Source organism: Camelus dromedarius, chromosome 14 (assembly GCF_036321535.1).
Source record: "Camelus dromedarius isolate mCamDro1 chromosome 14, mCamDro1.pat, whole genome shotgun sequence".
NCBI classification, from domain to species: Eukaryota; Metazoa; Chordata; class Mammalia; order Artiodactyla; family Camelidae; genus Camelus; species Camelus dromedarius.
Window position 1 is genome coordinate 30777332 of NC_087449.1, and position 14256 is coordinate 30791587.

Consider the following 14256-nt stretch of genomic DNA (forward strand, 5'->3'; position numbering starts at 1 on the left):
GAGAGTGCTTCAAACACCAGATTTCTAGGGATTGGGGGAGAGCTTCTGAAGCCCATTCTTGAACCGTTTGGGAAATGTGGACTCATACAAACCATATCATCTTTAAAATATCTGTGCAGGATATTGTGTGCATGCTGATAGAAATGGATCTACTATTTTATTTTTTAAACCCCAAACATGCTCAAATGAACCTCAGATTAAAATCTCAAATGGCTGTTTTCTTAGTTTCTTAAAATTTTTTTTTCCTTTTGGCATGTCAGTAACTAATAAATTGCAGTAAAGCTTGAGTTTATACTAGCTCATAGGTGATTACACCAGACAAGTAGTTTTCCCAAACCCTAGAGCCCCTTGGAAAATTAAATAACCCACATATGGAAGGAATAAGCAGACAGAGGGGCCCCTACCTACCTGCATTCTCTAGCTGCTGAAATTGTGTTTTGATAAGAGGAAACAGGGCAAAGAGGAATTGATAGGCTCCTAGACACTGAAAACTAAAACCCTTGTTGCTGTAAATACTGCACTGAATAGGTCAGCCAGGCCTGAGTGTCTGTTGCAGGACTGCAGAACTTGGCCCTAATCTAAATTTTTAGTCTCCATTCCATTCCTACCTCTTACTATACTTTACCACCCCCCAAACATCATTACATTATGTAGTGTAGAAATAGGGCCACATCTGTCAGGTTACTTCAGTCTATCCCTAAACTCTCCATATTTTATCCCTGGCTGTCCATGGCCCCCACATACCATTTCATTAACTCGTCCAACAACCTTATGAGATAGCTGGTAGTGTCCACATTTTTAATTTGAGAACAGAGAGGCTCAGATATTGCCAACTAGCCCATAGATACACTCAAAAGAACTCAGAAGATTGAGGATTTGAAAGGAGTTCTATAGATCCCCATGTCCCTGTCCTTTATGTTAGTATATACCATTATCCCCTGAAACACCCAATAATATACCCCATTTTTAAAAAGAAACTACCATAATAGACCCCAAAAATAAAGCTGTAAAAATAAAAGTGAAATACCAGGATGCCTGCACCTCATGTGCTGGCACGCCCTGGCGACTCTGCCACCACAAGACTGCCCGAAGCCACATAAGCCCAGACGTATCCCACACTTGGTGGACAGTGAGTTGGATCTGCCAAGATAATGGAGTAGAGAGAACCTAAGCTCACTTCCCCACACGGACATACAAAAAGTTCTAATTATTGATAGAACAAGCATTAATAAAGACTAGAACCTGCCAGAAAAAGATCTATAACTAAAGATACAAAGAAGAAACCACAACAAGATAGGTAGGAGGGGCAGAGTTCAGTGTAGTCAAATCCCATATCCTCGTGTGGGCAACCCACAAACTGGAGAATAATTACATGGCAGAGGTTCTCAACAAGGAGGGAGAGATCTGAGCCCCACTTCAGGCTCCCCAGGATCCTGAACTGGGAAGACAACCCCCTGATCATTTGGCTCTGAAGGCCAGTGGGGCTTACTTTAGGAAGTCTCAGGGAGCTGGGGGAAACAGAGACTCCACTCCTAAAATGTACAGAAAAAAATCTCACTCATTCTTGGACCCAGGGCAGAAGCAGTAATCTGAAAGGAACCTGGGTCAGACCTACCTATGTATCTCAGACAATCTCACAGAGAGGCAGGAGAAAACTGAAGCTCACCCTCGGGACACAGACACTGGCAGAAGCCATTTGGAGGGACTTGTTCTACCATGTGAATACCGGTGCAGGCAAGCACCATTTTGGACTCCTCCCTCTAGCATATTAACCTCAGGACCCAGACTTGCCCCCACCCAACAGCCTGTAGGCATTAGTACTGGGACGCCTCAAGCCAAGGAACTAACTGGATGGTGACATAGCCTTACCCACCAGCAGAGAGGCTGCCTTAAGATCCCCTGAGCCCACAGCCAGCCCTGGATACAGTCCTATCCACCAGTGGGTCCAGGACCCAGCCCCAGACACCAGTGCACAGGCACTAGAACAAGGATTTCCAGGGCTCTGCAGCCAGGAACCCAGCTTCACCCATCAGTATGCAGGCACCAGCCTCAGAATCCACAGGCCTACCCATCAGTGAGCCTGCTCTAACCTTAGGACTAGCTTCACCCATCCCACCAGCAGGTGGACACCAGGTTGAGGAAGACTGCAACCCTACAGCCTGTGGACCCAGTTCATATACCAGAAAGCCAGCACCAATCCTGGTACAAGCTGGGCCTTGGCCCTACCAATCAGCAGGCCAGCATAAACTTTGGGATACCCTAGATGCCACAGCCAGCTGTGTCAGGAATTGGCCCCACCAACCAGCAGTCCAACACCAGCTCTGGGACCTCTGAGCCCTACAGCCAGACCCCAGGACCTACCTATGCCTGACAGTGGGCTGGTACTAGATCCAGGACCTAGTTTCACCCACTGATGGGATGGATACTAGCCCCAGGATCTCCTGGACCCCCAACTCTGTGAGCAAGCACTGGTCCCAGGGTCCTCCAGAGTTCTGCAGTCAGCTGCCTCAAGATCCATCCCCACCAATCAGGAGCCAGCAGCCTCTGCACAAGGGAGGGCCTGGCAACCAACCAGACCAAGAGCACACCTAGAGCACATAAGGGAGTGTGCTGCTGGAATGCACAGGATGTCTCCTATAAAAAGGCCACTTCTCCAAGGTCAGGAAATGTAACCAACCTACCAGATACATAGAAATAAAAACAAGTTACGTAAAATGAGGTGACAGAGGAAAGTGCTCTAAATGAAGGAATGAGATAAAACCCCAGATGAAGAACTAAATGGAGGTAGGCAATCTACTTGAAAAAGAGTTTAGGGTAATGATTATAAAGATGATCACAGAACTCAAAAAACAATGGGTGCACAGTGAAAAGTTAGAAGCTTTAACAAAGAGTTGGAAAATATAAACAACAACTAAACAGAGATGAAGAATAAAATAACTAAATGAAAAATATGCTAGAAAGAATCAGCAGTAGACTAAACGATACAGAGGAAGGCATCAGCAAGATGGAAGATAGAGTAGAGCAAGTCACTGATGCTAAAAAGAAAAAAGAATGAAAAGTAATGTGAACAAATTTAAGAGACCGCTGGGAAAACATCAAGCATAATAACACTTACATTATAGGGCTCTCAGAAGGAGAAGAGAGAGAGAAAGGGGCTGAGAACTATTTGAGGATAAATAGTTTAAAACTTCCCTAATCTGGAAAAGGAAACTTTGCTCTCTGGACTTGGATGTCTGAGAGTCTCAAACAGGATCAACCCAAAGAGGAACAGACCAAGACACATTGTAATTAGAATGGCAAAAATTAAAGATACAGTATTAAAAAGTAGCAAAGGAAAAGCATCAAGTTACACACAAGGGAACTCCCATAAGGCCATCAGCTGACTTTTCAGCAGAAACTGCAAACCAAAAGGGAGTGGCATGGTATATTTTAAAGGGGTAAAAAGGAAAAACCTATAACCAAGAATACTCTACCCAGCAAGGCTCTCATTCAAATTTGATGGAGACATCAAAAGTTTTAGAGATGAGCAAAAGCTAAGAGCTCATCATCACCAAGCCAGCTTTACAAGAAATGTTAAAGGGACTTTTCCAAGCAAAAAAGAAGAGGCAACAACTAGCAACATGAAAATTTTGAAATGAAAAAGCTCATCAGTAAAGGCAAATATACAGTAAAGATAGAAAACCAACTACGTACAAAGCTAGTAGGAAGGTTAAAAGAAAAAATACTAAGATGATCTATATCCACACAAAGCAGTTAAGATGTAAAATATGATGTCAAAAAAACCCAAACAAACCAGTAATCATGAGGGGAGGAGAGTACAAATACACGGTTGTTAAAATGCATTTGAAATTAAGAGATCAGTAACTTAAAATCATATATGTATAGATATATATATATAGAGAGAGATACAGATTGCTATATAAAAGACTCATGGTAACAACAAACCAAAAACCTGCAACAGATATACACAAAAAGAAAAAAAGTTATCCAAACATAACACCAAAGACAGTCAACAAATCACAAGAGAAAAAAAAAGAAAGGAACAAAAAAGAACTACAAAAATAACCCCCAAATGATTAACAAAACAGCAATAAGAACATGTACATCAATAATTACTTCAAATGTAAATAGATTATGTGTTCCAATCAAAAGACAGTGGCTGAATGGATACGGAAACAAGACTCGTATATACACTGACTACAGGAGACTCAGTTCAGATCTAAAGACACACAGACTGAAAGTGAGAGGATGGAAAAATGTATTTGTGCAAGTGAAAATCAAAAGAAAGCAAAGTAGCGATACTTAGACAAAATAGACATTAACACAAAAACTGTAACAAAAGACAAAGAAGGACATTACATAATGATCAAGGGATCAATTCAAGAAAAAGATGTAACAATTGTGTGTATATATATGTGTGTGTATATATATATATATATATATATATATATATATATATATATATATATATATATATGCACCCAACACAGGAATACCTACATACATAATGCAAATATTAAAAGACATAAAAGGAGAGATTGACAGTCACATAATAATAGTAGGGGACTTCAACACTCCACTTGCATCAATGGACAGATCATCCAGACAGAAACTCAAGAAGGAAACACTGGCCTTAAATGGTACATTACACTAGATGGACTTAATAGATACATATAGAATATTACATCCAAAAGCAGCAGAATACACATTATTTTCAAATTCTCCAGGATAGATCACATGCTAGGCCACAATACAAGCCCTGGTAAATCTAAGAAAACTGAAATCACATCAAGCACCTTTCCCAACAACAACAACACTATGAGACTAGGAATCAACTACAAGAGAAAAAAAAACTGAAAAAAACAAAAATATTTGAAGGATAAACAATATAATACTAAACAACCAATGGTTCACTGAAGAATTCAAAGAGGAAGTCAAAAAATATCTGGAGACAAATGAACATGAAAACGTAAGAATCCAAAACTGGTGGGATGCAGCAAAATCAGTTCTAAGACGGAAGCTTATAGAAATATAAACTTACCTCAGAAAATCAGAAAAATGTCAAACAACTTAATCTTATACCTAAAAGAACTAGAAGAAGAAGAATAAATAAAACCCAAAATTAGTAAAAGAAATCATAAGAATCAGAGCTGAAATAAAAAAAAAAATAGAGTCAAAAAATAGAAAAGATCAATGACACTAAGAGCTAGTTCTCTGGAAAGATACACAAAATTATAAACCTCTAGCCAGAATCCTCAAGAAAAGAGGGCCCAAAGCAATAAAAAGAGAAATAGAAAAGGAGAAGTTACAATATATTGTGTTTCTGTGGTATTGCTTATAAGAGATGGTTATGAACAACTATATGCCAATAAAATGGATAACCTAGAAGAAATGGACAAACTCCTAGAAATGTACAATCTTCCAAGACTGAATTAGAAAGAAATAGAAAATATAAACTGACCAATTACCAGTAATGAAACAGAATCAGTAATAATAGTTTTAAAAACCTCCCCAAAAACAAAACTTCAGGACCAGATGGATTCACAGGTGAATTCTACCAAATATTTAGAGAACAATCAATACCTATCCTCAAACTATTCCAAAAAATTCCAAAAACTACAAAAAAAAAAAAAAAAAAGGAAATCTTCTGAACTCTGGAGGCCAGCATCACCCTGATACCAAAACCAAAGATATCACACACACACACACAAAAGAAAACTACAGGCCAAAATCAGTACCATAGATGCAAAAATCTTCAAAATGTTAGTAAATCAAAACCAACAGTATATTAAAAAGATTATACATCATGATCAAGTGGGATTTAACTGAGGAATATAAAAATGGTTCAATATCTACAAATCAATCAATGTGATACACCGCATTAACAAACTGAAGGGAAAAAGCTATATGATCATCTCAATAGACACAGAAAAAGCTTTTAACAAAATTCAACATCCATTAATGAAAAAAAACTCCAGAAAGTGGGTATAGAGGAAACACACCTCAACATAATAAGGGCCACATATATTAATTCTACAGCTAACATCACACTCACCAGTGAAAAGCTGAAAACACTTCCTCTAAGGTCAGGAAGAAGACAAGTATACTTACTCTTGCCACTTTTATTCAATGTAGCTTTGGAAGTCCTAGCCACAGCAGTGAGAGAAGATAAAAATAAAAAAGGAATCCAAATTGGAAAGAAAGAAGTAAAACTGTCACTTTGCTGATGACATGACACTATATATAGAAAATGCTAAAGACACTATCAAAAAACTACTAGAGCTCATCAATGAATTTGGTAAAGTTGCAGTATACAAAATTAATATACAGAAATCTGTCACATATCTAAACACTAATAGTGAACTGTCAGAAAAAAATTAAAGAAACACTCATTTATAATCACATCAAAAAGAGTAAGATATGTAGGAATAAATCTACCTAAGGAGGTAAAAAATTTGTACTTGAAAACTGTAAATCAATGATGAGAGAAACTGAAGGTGACATGAACAGATGGAAGGATATACCATGTTCATGGCATAGAGATACTAATATTGTTAAAATGACCATACTGCTCAAGGCAATCTACACATTCAGTGCAACCCCTATCAAAATGCCAATGACATTTTTCACATATACAATAAGGGAAGACTGGACAGTGACATGTGAAAGAATTAAATTAGGACATCTTCTCAAACCAAATACAAAACTAAACTCAAAATGGATTAAATATCTAAATATAAGACTGGAAACCATAGAACTCCCAGAAGAAAATACAGGCAGAACACTCTGACACAAATAGTGCAATTTTTTTTTTTAGAGCTGCTTCTAAGGCAAAGGAAACAAAAGGAAAAAATAAACAAATGGGACCTAATTAACTTAAAAGCTTTTTTGTACAGCAAAGGAAACCACTGGCAAATAGACAACCTACTGAATGGAAGAAAATATTTGCAAAAAATATGGCTAATAAGGGATTAATATAAATACATATATAAAAAGCTCATACAATTAAAAATAAAAAAAAAATTTTAAAATGGGCAGAAGGAATGAACAGACATTTTTTCCAAAGAAGATACACAAGTGGCCAACAGGCACATGAAAAGATGTTCAACATCACTAATCATCAGAGAAATGCAAACTAAGATCACAATGATAAACTACCTCACACCTGTCAGAATGGCTGTCATCAAAAGAACACAAATAAATGTTGGTGAGGATTCAGAGCAAAGGGAATCCTGTACACTGCTGGTGGGAATATAAATTGGTGCAGTCACTGTGGAAAATATTATGGAGGTTCCTCAAAAAACTAAAAGCAGAACTATACTATATGATCCAACAATTCCATTCCTGGATATATATCTGAAGAAAACAAAAATACTAATTTAAAAGGATGTATGCATCCCAATGTGCACAGTATTATTTATAATAGCCAAGAAATGGACACAACCTAAGTGTCCATCAAGAAATGAACAGATAAAGAATACGTAGTATATATAGATACACTCAGCCATAAAAAAAGATTTTGCCATTTGCAACAACAAGGATGGACCGGGAGAATATCATGTTTAGTGACATGTCAGAGAAAGAAATACTGCATGTTATTATTTATATGTGGAATCAAAAAATAAACAAGTGAATATAACAAAGCAGACTCATAGATATAGAAAACAAACTAGTCATTACTAGCGTGGAGGTGGGGGAGTGGCAAGAGACAGGTAGGTGATTAAGAGGTATAAAGTACTGTGTATAAAATAAGCTACAAGGATATATTGTACAACACAAGGAATATAGTCAATATGTTATAACTACCTAATCTTTAAAAGTTGTGAATCACTATGTTATACACCTGAAATTTATATAATATTCATATATATATTCAACTATACCTTAATTTAAAAAATAAAACAAAAATGAAATAAAAATTTAACCCAGAATAATTAAGCTACAAGTATTGGGATTTGGGGGTGAGTATTGAGAAGCAGAGTCAAAGGGGGAAAAGAAGGTAAGGAATACAGTCAGAAACTCCTAGTGGCCAAGTGGATGAACCAGTTACGAAGAACATTTAAATACTCAAGTTGAGGCTGGGATTGATGCTGTGGTATGAGATCCCCTCCATGGTCCAACCACTCAGGAAGAGTCTGGGGCTGCACAGCTGGCATCATTGTTTGCAGGAGTGAAGGATGAGGTGGTTTTCACTGTGGAATAATGTAATGTGGAAAATTACATTCCACATTATGTGTATGTGGACAGCCAGGTGATTAAGAAAATGGTCTAATTCATGAAGATCAGGAACCCATAGCCACAGCCATTACAACTAGGAGAAATATAAACCTCTCTGGAAAACTCCCACCCAAGATCCTCAAGGACATTAGAAGGGTAGTGAGTTTCTCATCTTGTGAAATGACAGTTTAAGCCAAGTACTTTTCTATCCCAAAGATCAGGGTAACTCATCTTGTGTCTTCACGATACCTGAAAACATATATAATCATAGTAAAAGTTCTCCATAACCACCCTGACAAGCACAACTCACTGCTCCAGTATCTGTGTTCCCACTGCATTTTGTTACAACATGTACTGTTTTATGACCACATAATCTGGTGGAAGAGCGTGTGTCCTCACACCCGTGCCTCTAGTACACATCATGAAAACAGGCAGAAGATACACAGTAACAGTTTAAACTGTTTTTAAAACCAAATCTCCAAATTAATAGCTGTGTATGTTGTCTGTTTCCATCAATTCTGTTTAGTATCCTTCTGTAACTCTGAGTTGAATTTCCCAGAAGGTAATAATTTTTATTGCTTCCAAAGCCATCAATTATTTTTCTGTTTATATGGCATGTTATGTTTCAATTTTCCTTCAGACACCCAGTTGGGATACACACTTTGGTAATGTAAACCCAAATTAATTTGCACAGTTTTGCTTGACTGGGCCTTTTTTTTTTTTTTTTCCTTGAAGTCATGCTCCATGAAAAATTCTAACCAGGTGAGCCTTGGCAAAGCAGCAGTTCCTCCCACGGAACGTAGGGAGGAATCATCAAGGCATGAACTAAGAGGAGGCAGGTAATTGCCTAGCCTATTTGGGGTCTTTGTCTAATATTGACTTTTAATTATGAAGGCTGAATGTTTGTTTTCTTATGGGATCCATTTCTGCCCTTTGGTTATTGACACAGTTGGAATATGAAACATGTTTACCTTTTTTTAATGGGTGTGGATGGGTGCATTTCTATTACAGTAATATAATCTCAGCATCAGTTCTTGTAAACTCTGATTATACATCTGTTTTGTGGGAGTTTCTAACTAAATGCCCTGCATGTTCTGGTCCATTTTAGATCTTTATACTCTACAACCTCACTAAAAATGTATTAAGCATGGGCCACCTGTTCAGAAATAGGTATCAACACCACAGTTTGTGTTTAACCGGGGGGCTGGCCTGTAGGAGGGCTTTGTCAAGGGCTGGAATACAATGAGAATGGAAAAGCCTACCTCCTACCCTAGGACCTGCATCTTGGGGCTCTCAGCAATGGTGGGCTCTTCCAGAGCAGTGTGCTGAGTGCTGCTGTAGCAATAGGCATGGGCTCTTTGGATCCAGAAATACTATTTCCAGAAATCTATCCTAAGGAAATAATCTGGGATGCAGAAACGACTTACACAGACATGGCTCACACAGTGAGCGTCGCTGTTGGCTGACCCCGTTCATGCCGATAGGGTTCACGCAGTGTGTTATTTAACAGTGGGAAAATTGTGGAAACAGTGGGAACATTGTAATTAGCCAATTTGCTGTTATAATATAAAATAACAAGAAAGCACAATGTGTTAGCTATTCTGTGCCAGGCAAAGTTCAAAGTACTTAATCTGAATTAACATATTAATTCTCTCAATAACCCTATGCGGGTATCATTACCATTATCACCGTTTTATGTATAAGAAAACTGACACTAAAAAGTTAAATAACTTATCCAAGTTTACTGAGCAGGCAGTTATTTGACAGGCAGGGTGGCTTCAGAGCCTGTCTTATGTTACAACCATTAAAAATGTTTATATATCTTATAATGATAGGGAGACAGGCTTATGATAGTTACATAGAGTTGGATACATACTTCTAATCTTAGCCTGGGTTCTCCTAGAAAGCCCAGCCTAAGATAAGGACTTGCTAGCATGTAATTTATTTGGGGAAGTTATTTCAGGAAAGAAGAGTAGGGGGATGGTGGAAAAGCCAGTGCAAGGATGCATTATCCAGCTTGTCACCTCTGAGCAAGGGGGGAACCCTCAGAGGAGCTAGAGAGAATGTGCCTCAGAATCACTTACTCAGTGGATGGGGAAGGGGAGGTTATGTCTGACTCCATCAGTCAAGGCTGACGCACTGGTGTTGCCTCCCTCTCTGTCCAGAGCAGCACAAGCAAGAGTACTGAGTGAGTCCCCAGGGACCTCTGCCTCTGAGGTATCAGGGAAGACCTAAGACAGAAAGCAAGAAACAGGACGTGCTGGAAACTTACACCTACACAAAGCTGGTGCTGCAGCAGTGGGTAAAGGGAAGGGAGGGCTGGAGGACAAGAGGCAGTACACAAGAGGTGTATGAAACCAGCCATCCTTCACACCAGCCAGGTCCATCACAATTTCTGCTCTGTCTTGAGGTGGCTCAGTGCAGTCTCCTCCCATGGACCTTGCCCACTGCAGTCTCTTTGAGATTTTTTAAAAATTTTGTTTTTGAAGTATAGGAAATTTACAATGTTACTTTCAGGTGTACAGCAAAATGACTCATTTACACATTCACATACATACGTATTTTCTCAGATTCTTTTCCGTTATGTTATTACAAGACATTGAATATAGTTCCCTGTACTATACAGTAGGTCCTTGTTGCTTATTATTTTACAAATGTGTAACTGTTAGTCGCAAACTCCTAATTTATCTCTCCCCCATCCTTTCCCCTTTGGTAACCATAATTTGTTTTCTATGTCTGTGAGTCTATTTTGGTTTGTAAATAAGATTTATATCATTTTTTAAGATTCCACATATGAGTGATGTTATATGATATTTTTCTTTTTCTTTCTGGCTTATTTCACTTAGAATGATAATCTCTAGGTCCGTCTATGTTGCTGCAAATGACATTATTTAATTCTTTTTTCTGGCTGAGTAATATTCCATTATTTACACACACACACACACACACACACACACACACACACACACACACACACACATACATACCATATCTTCTTTATCCAGTCATCTGTTGATAGACTTAGTGCAGGTAAGTTTGTGCAGTAAGATCCAGTCTCCAATATTACAGACAGTCCCTAGGCTGTAACTAATCTTCAACACCCCTTCCTCCATTACCTATTCTGGGTTTCCCCCAAGCTCACATGCACTTGAGCAGACTGAGTGTTTGCCTAGTAGAGCGATCCAGACTCTGCATATAAGCAGAGCACTGGGTATATACTTCCAATGGTCACTTCTAGGTACTGTTGCTGAGTGATGTTTTTATTTCTTCCTTACATTTCTAGACAGTTTCCAAACTTTCTCTAGTGTTTCTACAATGAGACTAAAAGTGAGCTTTTATAGTTTTGAAATCATCTAAAGGAAAACATTAGGTTCTGAAGGTCAGGTGCCACTTAAAACCTAAAAGAAGTTTATAGTGTTACAATTTAGCCTTCCTTTCAATGCTGTTTCCGCTCGAAACATTTTATGACTAGCTCAAAGGTAAAGAGGGAAAACAGGTCCACGTATCCTAACCATGGGAGACTCAGATTATGCCCTGGCCACGATCTGTCCCCTCTTCTTGCTTTCTGAACAGTACAGACCTGGAGAACACTTGCTTGGTTCCCATGATCCTGGACCCAGGTCTCTAAAGCCTCTGCTGTTGCTACAAAGAGAGGGGCTTGCAAAGGCCATCAGGGGCAGAGGCAATTTCTCCCAGTCCCTCCATTCCCTTGAGGGCTTGCCCTGCCCATGCCCGCCTTGCACCCAGACCACTATCCTGTTGCCTTCTGCCCTGGGGATTTTGTGTCACAGTTGAACCACCACACAAACAACTTCCTCACATCTTCAGTTGAACAACCTAAAAGTGCCAGAGTTAACACCCCATGGGGTCATCCCTGACTGTCACCACCTCCCATCTGCCACCAAATACTCCTTTCCAAACACAGTCTGGAGACACAGCAGCTTCATACAGCCTCTCTGAAGATGCCCAGAAGACAGGGAGTCAACTTGTTGCCAAGCTGTGGCAGTTCAGAACGACAACTACACTGATTCTCCTCCTCCTTGTCCGTCACTCCTGCTTCCCTGGAATTTCACTCACCAGCAAAGTGTTAACACGGAAACTTTAACTGGGGCCCCTTTTCTGCAGGAGCTTTGTCAAAACTCTACCCAAACCTCTTTTAGGCTCTTTAAGCAAATCACTTAAACCTGTGAGTCACTTTTTAGGTAAAATGATCTTAACAGACCTTAGAGATTGAATGAGATGACTGTACATAATAAAGACTGAGTATTTTTTAAATGTCAGGAAATCTGCTGGGCACAAACAATAGCCAACAACAATCTCTTTCATTTCACCCTTGGCCATCTCATAGTTGTCACTGTGTTGACTCTGCTTGTGTGGATGCTAACCTGTAGCATAAGAGGAAACAGAATAAGGGGGGAGGGGGTATAGCTCAGTGGTAGAGCACATGCTTCGCATGCATGAGATCCTGGGTTCAATCCCCAGTACCTCTATTAAAAAAATAATAATATGTAAGCATAATTACCTCCCCCCAAAAAAGATTTTTGAAAAAGAGGAAATAGAGTAAGTGGAATTGCAGTGGAAATTGTCAGCAAAGGAGAGTAGGGTGCTGGTGATTTCATGTGGCTCAGCTTCATGCAACCTATGAAAGCCTCCACAGAACCCACGACAAACGGTACCTGGCTTCATGAGTCCACACCCCATTATGCTTGGATTTTCTGGGAGATAAAGCTGGGTCAGCACTTAGCCCGGTGATTTTCTTTATAGAACTCAGACAAGAACAGGATTTCCTTCCTCGTCTTTGTTTCCCACATGTATTCAAGTCACCTCTGCTAACCTTCCCAATTCCAAACAAGCTCCCCCAGTGAAGCTCCGCGTATTTTTAAAGGGCTTGATTTGTGTGTATTACAAGCAGCTGTACTACTTGGGCCATATGATCTGGTGGATCCTAAGATGTCAGCAGTGTCAAAACTGGAGAAAGATGCATGTGGAGTTTGTGCCAATCCCAGGGCATAATCACAATACAGGTCTCTAGGATTTTTCAGCAAGGAAGGCCATGTCACCTCCAATGGCTAATTACACATATTTTATTTATTTATTTTACCAACGCAGAATTTTTATTTTAAAATGAATTTATAAAGTGAGGTTTTAAACATAATAGTTCCTCCTAGTTACTGCTTTCTTCTTTATATCTCAATAGGCTGTTTGGTAATCCCTTCTAGAATTTCTTCAGGATTGACAGTAAGTTCATTGGACTATAGTTTCTAAAATTATTTGTCTCCTTTCTTGTAAGTTGAGATATATTTTCAACTTGTGCATCCTGTTTTCTATTTCTCTATGATTACTAAAAGTATTTCCACATCAAATCCACAAGTTTTATTTTTTAATTACATTAAGATATGCTCTTCTGAGGCTGGAAAAATTAATTTAGTTTACAGTTTCTAGTTTTATTGTCCTTTTACCTAATCTTATTTCTGCCATCATAAATATTTTGAAAATTGTTCTCTTTGAGAAAGTAGAAGAATAAATGTTGGTTATTTTTGCTCTTTTTATTGTATCATCAGTTAAAGTATTTCAACATCCCCTTTCAAAAAAGGTGAATATGGCATCATAGTCACTGTTGATCTTCTGCTGATCAGAGTTGTTTTCAATTAGCAATTTCTAGAAAGTAAACTCATTCTGAAATTTGGCCTCTTCGGCGTTATTTTTAAAAACAATTCCTGCTGTGCTACTGGGCTCTGATAGAGATGGAATGCTAATGCCATGGGACCTTGTGCCCACAGCTGCCTGCATGAGCTGAATCCTATCAGGCTCACCGGGTCAGACGATCAAATGGGCCCAGCGACACTCCAACAAAAGACGGAACTGGTACATTAAAAATCAAACGGGCAGAAGGGGGAGGCCAAGCAAAGTAATAAGCACATAGCTCAGACCTACCACTGATGCACCAGCATCCTTCCCTCAGCCTGTGTCTGTGACCATGGCTTTGGCCAAGTCGTACTGGAGACAACAAAGGGGAAATAGTCAGTGGTTGAATGTGTG

The 14256-nt window shown here is 39.1% G+C and overlaps 1 long non-coding RNA gene and 1 other non-coding gene across 4 annotated transcripts in view; one reads left to right on the top strand and one right to left on the bottom strand.

The window, feature by feature from the left end:
- The window catches only part of LOC116156875 (uncharacterized), a 482375-nt gene that overhangs the window by 21712 nt on the left and 446407 nt on the right, over positions 1–14256 (bottom strand). The window lies entirely within an intron of this gene.
- On the top strand, positions 12636–12707 carry TRNAA-CGC (transfer RNA alanine (anticodon CGC)). The gene has a single exon. It is a non-coding gene; the product is annotated as a tRNA-Ala (tRNA).